Genomic DNA, 9,694 nt, shown 5'->3' with positions numbered 1-9,694 from the left:
CGAATTGAGATAGAACCTTCATGGTTTGAGATTTTTGATTGAAACTTTTTTCACATGGTACCTATGTAGTTCTTCTGTTGAAAAATATTCGATTATCAACTTTCAGTTTTCTTTATTCACCTTAGACAAGTTGATTCCGACGCGGAACTAACGCGACAGAAACAACTCGCAATATCAATGTTGCGTCTGGAGAGGGGACTGCTAGTGAACGCACCGTGCAATTTCGGTTTAAACGCTTTCGTGATGGAAACTTTGCTTTGAAGAACGAACCACACAGGTGAATAACAATGAATTAAAAGAAATGGTGGAAGCTGATCCAAGCCAAACTACCAAGGAATTAGCAGCATGGCTCAACGTTACCTTACCTACAATATTGACTCATTTGCATCAAATAAATAAAATAAAATAAATATGGAAATTGGGTGCCTCATGATTTTACTAATTTGCGGAAAAAAATGCGTGTTGAAACTTGTGTTGCTTTGTTGAATTGATACAGAAATGAAGGAATATTGGATCGTATTGTGACATGCTATGAAAAGTGGATTCTTTACGATAATCGTAAGTGAAAAATGCAATGGCTGGCCCCAGGCAAAACACCGCAACAGTGTCTTATAGCAAAGCTTACCAATAAAAGGTAATGGTAACTGTTTGATGGTCTCAGCATTGTGTTATTCACTATAGCTTTCTCCGATCTAGTGAATTCATTAAGGAATTTCTAGTTATAAATATTAAATATCATTAAAGTAGCAGTCGGTAAGGTAAAGTGCCTATGAAGATGGCAACGCTATCTCTGCTAAAATGATTTTCAACACTACAGGGCGTTAGCGTGTCCACACAAAGCGGCATTGCAAGACTCCAGGGAATCAACGTCATTCCAGGTGTCTTGCCATCGCCACGTTAAATTCTATTCGTCTCTAAGAAGCCGGCACGTTGACGGTAGTAAAGGCCCAGCGGTTGACCTCTTGAACTGCGGCGGCAAGATAAGCCAATTGATGACCAAGACAGTCTACGTTGCCTCCGCTGTGGAACTGTTCTAGGAATGCCATGGCGGCTCCATAGTTTTGGGAACAGCCACCATGCAAAATCATTGCAAAAAGACGCAATTCTATCAAATCGCTTCCCATTTAAAAGTCCTAAGTCAACCCTCACACAGCCTTAAGGCTTAACTACCATGTTATCACATTTGAAATACTTACCTTTGCTAGGTTCTTCGTTATTTTTATCTTTTTCATCAGCTCATCAAGCATTTGTACTATCTGTGTACTATCGACAAATTTGAATCGTGACCCATCTTAATGTAATGTTCCTACAGTCATAACAAACAAATAGGTCGAAATTAGCTTGAACATACTGTTCCTAAGAAACAGTTATCATTTTATTAGACTCGTCCACTAAATTAATGTCACACAATCACTTTCGTTTAAATATAAACTGTTTGTATGATTTTAATAGAGTTATCAGCAAAGTGGATCATGCTTCAGCATCAGCATTTTGCCGATGGTAAAATACATTGGTGCAAAAATATTAAATCTATATGTATGCCCATAAAATCAGCGAAGTCCCTCAATTATTCATATATTCACTCATACAAATATCTACTTTCTTATATTGGTACCAATTTAACTGAAATCAAAGAAATAATCAAATTAAAAAAATAATTATAAAAAATAAATAATAAAATCGATTCAAAGAAAAAAAATGCAGTTTCAAACTACAGGTCCACAAACGACGCAAAATATAGTGACAAAGCTACAAAAAATCGAGCCTTTTTGCAGGACTCAATTCAATTATTCAATATAACCCACTTAAAACATAAAAAAAATCAACAGACTTTAATAGCTTTGCGATAACAATGCAGAAATTTAGTTCACGTTGGTCCGACATATTGTAATTATTGTACCGTAAGTTAGCTTTTTGCCCATTCGAGGGAGATATGGCTCGGATGCTCTTTATCCGGGATTAAATTTTGCAGAGGGGCAACTTTGCAATGTCTGGATATCCCCATCTAGGGATAATACGGCTGAATTCAGACGTGGAGTGTTTTCTATATCTTTTTATGTTATACAAAATTTATGTACTTTTTTCAAATTCATTCGTATTTAAAATTATATTTTAATTTGAATCCGTTCTTGGTATATTGATTAAGTTCCAATGCAAATAGAATTGCATAAATTTAATTTAATTATATACCTAAATGTTTAGAGATTTGAACCCGTGCTTCTCGGTATACGCCCAAGGTTTGTTTTTAATGCGCCATTCAGACGGTTGGCTAAGTAGCCAAAGCGCTGCGCTGTATCCGATTCATGGGTTCGAATTTCGTACCGTCCGTCATTATTTTAATATAAATTTTATTTATTAAATTTTATTCCATAAGTGATGGGAAATCACTTAAAAATAACAAATTGCTTTATATAAAATAGATATCCGTACTCTGTGATAGTACTCAAATGATAAAAAACTTCTTAATATGAACGGTAATACTATTCAATTATCTAATTATATATTAATACGGCTTTACTCATGTTTTTTTCGGTGTCGGTACCGACTAGATTCGGACCATTCGGAGGTCCTTCATCAGGGTGAGTGTGGTGGGTTCGCGATAACGTCCCACCTCTTACTGCGGACTTGACCTCGGAGTGCGCGGCTGTACAGGGCGGGGTAATACTATCATCAAAACTATTCTAAAGAGCTGGATTGATTTTTTCTTTAATTTTCACCTACATATAAATTACTTCTGGTATGACATCTATAAGATTTATTAAAGAATGTTTTTTATATTAAACTATTTACCTTGACACAGATCAGAAGGTGATTAGCAAAGTGCACACAGTACTATTAATTACGAGCTTACGTCCCCTGGACTTTAAGACTGACTGTGGGCCCAAGTGATGAAAATAATCCTGTTAATTCATGTTAGACTCTGTGCTTCTAGCTATTATCAGGGTGCACCATGTGTGATGTGTCAGACATACTTGCAATCCCGACACGGTTCACCAACATAAGAATGGGCCCGGTGAACGTCATGCCTACTTAATATAATATACACATCAAGAAAGTCTAAGCAACATGTACTAATTAAAATTTTAGGATGGTTTTTCACATTATAACGTTGTGTTTTATTTTTAAAATAATATTTTTAGGGTCCTATGATGTAAAAATAACAGCTGTTGTCTTTATAAGTTCTTTTAATAACATAAATTAACAATATTAGAATATACTGCAGAAACTACAAGGTACATAAGCAACTAAACATATGTTTTAACAAAATGAAATTTCTAAAGAAAATGAATTTATTGTGAAAGAATAGGATAATTTAATACAAAGTATGGCCTCCTCTGCTATTCAGAACTTGTCGGCAACGATTATTCATTGAATAGCAAATCCTTCAGCTGTTGGGTTGTTGTCACTCCGTCCAAGTCGATGGGGTTGAGGTCTGGTAATTGTGCAGGCCAGGGCAATACCCGGATGTTCTCCGTTGCCCAGTATTGACTGGTTCGCCGAGCTGTATGTCAACGCGCATTGTCATGCATTAACGTAAATTCGGAGCCAAATGTTTGTTCAAATGGATGTACATAAGGTCTGAGAATATCCTCAACGTAATTTTCAGCGTTCATGTTACCTTTTTCAAAAACGAGCTCAGTTCGCCTGTTCTTCATAATACCCGCCCATACCATAACTGTTGAGCCGCTGTATGGATGAACTTCCTGAACGCACCTGAGCCTTTCAGTATGTAAAATTATAAAATCAAGACTAAATGTAGCAATAAAAACGCACTTAAATTCAAACAAATTCCGTTTCATTTAATTTTATGAAAAAAACAAAAATTTGACCCAGCCAGTATGTCATCAATACCAAAATGGTGCACTTTGCACTTTGAGTGAATAAAGAATTAGAAATTAATTAATATAAATGGTAAAGTTGTAATATCATGCATGTTGCTTAGACTTCTTTGATGACCCGACAGACGTTGTCCTGTACACACGTGTGTAGAAGGGGTTGGTAATTTAAACGCACTTAAAACTGAAATATCTGTATTTTACACTTTCAACTAATAACTATTACATTTTATAACAATTTGGGCAGCATTCGTGTAAGGTAGTTGGCACTACAGTGGTGCCAACTAACTTAGTTAATATTAACTATATGCTATTATAGTTATTTCTAATTAAAGTGATAATTATATTAATAAGTATTTAAATATTAACAGTAGTTAGATGAATGTTATTATTAATTGTGATATCTTATGACAGTTCAGGACAATGGTAGCGCTTGTAAACACATCAAGCTGACACGTGTTATCCTCAAATTCACTAGAGTATTCCACTCTAAAAAATCATCAAAATCAATCTAGCCATTTAGGGGGTAGTTCATTTGTAAATCTAAGCCATCCTCGAATCCACTTGAACACACACAGAAAATTTCATTCAAATCGGTATACACTTACTACCCGGTTACATTATCTCTGGACCTCACGTCGATAACGTCACATCTTCGCTTTATTACGGTCTGCAAAAAAAAAGGATCACTAGAATATTATCCTATTAGTCCCTATTCCAACTAATATTATAAATGCGAAAGTTTGTGAGTGTGTTTGTTACGTCTTACGCAGAAACTACAGAATGGGTATTAATGAAACTTTACAATAGTATAGGTTACACATCAGAATAACACATAGGCTATAATTTATAAAGATTTTGTGTGAATTATCCAAAATATAACGATAAAATGTTAAGAAGTAGGAAAAAACAATCTGAAATCTGCGAGCCAATCATATTTGCGGCGCAAAGCCCGTAGGAGTTACAAAAATACATATTATTATAATGTATATCGGCACAAATACTACCACACACCTATAATAACCAATAATAAAAACGAGAATAATAACATTAATAATTTTACTCTAAAATTAAATCATAAATATTCATTTGATTACATTGTAATGTAAAATTATTGTTAAAAAGCATGAAACGAAAGCACGTGCATGTGTATCGAGCCCTATAAATACGGCCACATTGTCGACACTCGAGGCATTCGTGCTCGGGCTGACATACGGTACGGACCTTTCTGGGACGTCGTAAGGCATTTAACTAGTTTAATTTACCGATTAGGCGATGTTATTTTTTAAAGTAGTTTCAAACCAAAAAAGGAGTTTCATCGCTAATGTTTACAAAACCGTGTGATAGCGAAAAATATTTTTTTGCCACCCTCAATACGTACAAATTGAATTAAGTGTTTAAATTTATATGAAATTCATTTTTGTCTCAATTAGTTCACGCTACAGTCAATATTGAAGACTTAGCTTTTGTGTTAGTAATAAAAAGATACCGTACCCATGGCTATTTTGTGATTTTATTTTGTGTAAATCATAGTGTAAACTTACTGATGCGTTAAGTTAAAACTAATTTAAGACATGTTATATCTTGTGAGTTTACAGAAAGTGACAGAAAATCATCCCCACCAGGCCACCACCTGGATGTCTGGCGTTCGTTTACAGTGCAATTTTTAAAGAAACTTTCTTCTAATTTTTGAAGAGTCATTAGGAAGCGTTGATGCTCACCATGGACCCTCGGCTCGATCCTCGCCCGCAACGTACCCAACAACACATTGGTGTTTTCTCTTGTAATTCTTCTGGTGTTACAAGAGAGTATGGGCAGTGGTGATCGATTACTATCAGGTCCTCCTCAAAATGTTATTTTATTGCTATTTCATTAAAATTTATTAATAAAAAGACGTAGGAGGTTAATATACAAAAGGAATACAAAGGGTCCTTCATTTATACCCTGCAGGTATCACAATTTAAAATGTATCCAGAAGACTGCTTTCCTTCATCTCTACCTTTTCTTACCTATTGTACGAATACGAAATCATCATAATTAATGCTATATTCCTAATTCCGTAACAGTAAAGTTTTCTGACTAATATTTCGCCTTCAATATACTGGAAAGCCTGGGATAATTTACATTTAACATAAACTTTTTGTTGTGTAAGAAATGTGGACCATATTACGTTATATTAATATAACTACTTAGTTGAGTTAAATGAGTCTTAGCCGCTACTTACAGCTCATTGTTATTTGAAATCAACAGCTGATCAAATAATTTTAAATAATATATTGTAAGTAGGTTATTGACATTTTTTGTTCCAGTTTTATCAGCTGAGGTGTCCGAGTGGTTAAGGAGTTGGACTTGAAATCCAATGGGTTATACCCGCGCAGGTTCGAATCCTGTCCTCAGCGGTTTTATTGTAAACTATTTTATTTTACAAATATTTTTTTTTGTATATTATTTTGGTGAGTTGTTATTTATTTTTAATATATAAATGTATGGATTTATCTGGTGTTGCGGAGAAGGGCAACGCGTGAGACTGTCGTTGCCTTTTTCCGCTGACATCTTTAGTACCCCGTCCCCGCCACCTCCTGTTAATCCGTGGACGGTCGCGCACGAAGTTGTTGGACTATAGTCGTGTGAGTCGTATGCATTTAACGTATAAAATGCTATAGTCATACTGAGTATTTACATTAAACCGTGTACGTGTGACGTAAGCTGTCAATGTTACTGATATTATATACTGAACTTATAGACCTTTTGCTACTTCTCATAGTCTCTTCGCTTTTATTCCATAGCCATCTTATTAAAGTAGGCAACTCTTAGCTGCGAGGTTCTTCCGGCGCAAATGTGTCAAGCGTTTACATATTATTATGGTGTAGGCACAGGAATTAATTTATGAATTTCCCACACAAAAATAGTCAAAGACTTCATATTTCAGAAAATTTAAGTAATATATAATATTTTATCTGATGAGTCTTTGATATATACTATATTTATCAAAGACTAATTAGAACAAGCAACATTGACAATAATGAATCCTCATTTTTGACAGCATGTAGTGTAGTTGTGTAGTATATTCATATTCAAAAATGATTTATTCACTTAGGCATAGTAGACATACTCGTATGTCTACTGTGACTTAGGTCAATTAAGGCCTACGCAGACCGGGACGGCAAGGCAAGGGATTTTAATTTTTACTAATGGACATTCAACCGTACTGGTACAGAAATACGACATAAATTGCTATGCTTTAAAATGATGCCGTGGCATTGAAAGGGATTTTATCGCAACACGCGCCACAGGCTCCCGTGGCGGGATGCCGTGGCATACTGCGGTAGGCAACGGCATGCCACGGACTCCGGCGCTCGTAGTGATATACTGCGGGGTGCGGCGGCGGGAGTAGAGAAGCGGGGAATGCACACCAATATTGACCATCCATTTGCGCCCGCGTCTTTGACGACTGTGCTACGTGATTTGCCGCGGCACGCCGTGGCATGCCGTGGCAAAGTGCTGGAATGCCGCGGTATCTAAGCGGCCAGTGTGCGCTGACTCACGGCAAAATCCCTTGCCTTGCCGTCCCGGTCTGCGTAGGCCTTTAATGACAGTTGTAAATATTAAAATTATACATTTACTTATGTAGAACGGCTTCGGAATGCTTTTGAGCATTCATAAAAAAGTGATGAAATAAAAATAATCAACCGCATCGACTTAAGTACTTAAGTTAAGACAAAAGACTTTAAATTTTGTTATTTCAAAGAAAATCGGAATATGTGCTGGGACTACTACTACGACAAAGTTTAAAAGCAAACATTTCAAAGTTTTAAAAAAAAATTTAATGAAAACAATTTCAAGAAATATATTTCATCAAAAAAATCATTAAAATTTTCTTTAAAAAATTGTATTTGTTATTATTTGTATTTATTGAAGTTATTCTTTTTTAGGCGCGTTATGAAAAAAATATGAGAGTAAAATTTTAAGATGCGCGCGCATCATTGTAACATAATAGTAACAGGTTGAAGTTGGTTATTAACATGTCTTTTGTAATGTTTAATTAACGATTAACAATTATTGACATTTGACATATTTCTAACAAATTACATTGATTGTTTGTTTTATTTATTTAGAGCATTGGCAACAAGGCCAAACCAAACTAAAATACAACAAAAGAATATTTTAATCATATCTAAATAGGTTTATAACTGCAAAATTAAATTGACATAAAAGTAAAACATAATGACTTTTGTGCCTTTTTGATGTTATTGAAGATAAACATCTTTGACCATCCACCACCACCTCTATTACCTTCGTTGCGCGCGCACAACGATATCTTAAAATTTTTCAGAAATTTACTGACGTTTGCGACATTTATCATTTTTTTTGGTTTTTCCTCCATTATTAGGACAGGCAAAGTGTTCAAGCCAATACAGCCGTATTCGTTAATATTCAATAATTTATTATACGATTTTTACAATATTTTTCTTTCTACAAACGTAGAATGGCACGACGAATAAATAGTGTTAAGGATTTGTTTTATTACGCCAAAAAAGTATAACTTCTTGCTTGTATACATAAGTGTACACACATTTTTTTAATTATTTATTTATCGTTTCAATCGAATAAAGTAGAAATGAAGTCTTCTCGGCAAGTAATTTATATGTGCGACCCATTGACGTTTAGCATCTAATTTTGTACCCAGAAAACAGCAGTATCCACTATATCCAGCGCCTCGTTAATAAGTTGCACAATTTTTGTCACTTTCGTAATATTATTTCATAAAAGTAAATTTACTATATTTTGTCTGTTTATCATTAGGAAGTAAGTTATAGGCTTCAAAACAAAATCTCAATTGCGCGGTCACTTGGATGGCAAAAGCAAATTGGCTTCGAAGGGCTGAAGAAGCAAGATAAATAGAGCATCGCAATACTTCAAGTCGGTCCACATGCTAGCATTCTACAAAGCGCAGGTCCATATGCAAGATAACAATACTACATGTATTGTTATCATCGTCTGGAGCAACATAGAGAAAAAACTTGGCAACGCAGTGCAGTTCGAATTGTTGATAATCCATGAGTGCTCTGTGAACAGCTAGATTACTTAGCGTTGCGAAGAGACGCCACTTCATTGTGTTTTCTATGCGCATTTATTACAGAAGTGTTCCGAAGGCTGTTTGACCTGATTGCTGCCACCGAATTCCACCTTCACACGGCACGCCACAAATTAGAAAATCATCCCCACCATCTGGATATCTGGCGTTCCTGTACAGTGCGATTTTCAAGGAACGAGGTTGAACTGTTGAATCTCATGACGGACCAATGAGTTTTAGGTTTTCATCAACGCTCTTGTGATTCCTCTGGTGTTACAATAGAGTATCGACGATGGTGATCAATTACTATCAGCTCCTTCTCAAAATGTTTATATCATTAAAATTAATTGATTAAAAGACGTAGGAGGCTCATATAAAAAAGGAATACATAGGGTCCTAAAATTGAACCCTGGAAGTATCACAACTTAAAATGTATCCGCTGTAGAAGACTGAAGACTGCTTTCTTACATCTCTACCTCTTGTTACCCCTTGTACAAATAGGAAATCATCATATTCACTGATATATTCCTAATTCCATAATAGTAAAGTTTTGTGACTAATATTTCGCCTTCAATATACTGGAAAGCCTAGCACAATTGACATTTAACATAAACTTTTTGTTGTGTAAGAAATGTTAACTATATAACGTTTATAACTACTTAGTTAAACGAGTCTTAAGCCGCTACCTCCGAATCATTGTTATTAGAAATCAACAGCTGATCAAATAATTTATAATAATATATTTTTAAGTAGGTTATTAACATTTTTTGTTCTAGTATTATCA

General features: G+C 35.1%; 1 non-coding gene across 1 annotated transcript; it reads left to right on the top strand.

Moving 5' to 3' along the window:
* Nucleotides 1-6,153: 6,153 nt before the first annotated feature.
* Trnas-uga (transfer RNA serine (anticodon UGA)) lies at nt 6,154-6,235 on the top strand. Its single transcript has one exon. It is a non-coding gene; the product is annotated as a tRNA-Ser (tRNA).
* The last annotated feature ends 3,459 nt before the right edge of the window (nt 6,236-9,694 follow it).

Source organism: Leptidea sinapis, chromosome 14, assembly GCF_905404315.1.
Source record: "Leptidea sinapis chromosome 14, ilLepSina1.1, whole genome shotgun sequence".
Taxonomy (NCBI): domain Eukaryota; kingdom Metazoa; phylum Arthropoda; class Insecta; order Lepidoptera; family Pieridae; genus Leptidea; species Leptidea sinapis.
The sequence above is the reverse complement of the archived record's forward strand: the minus strand, read 5'-3'. Positions and strand labels throughout refer to the sequence as shown.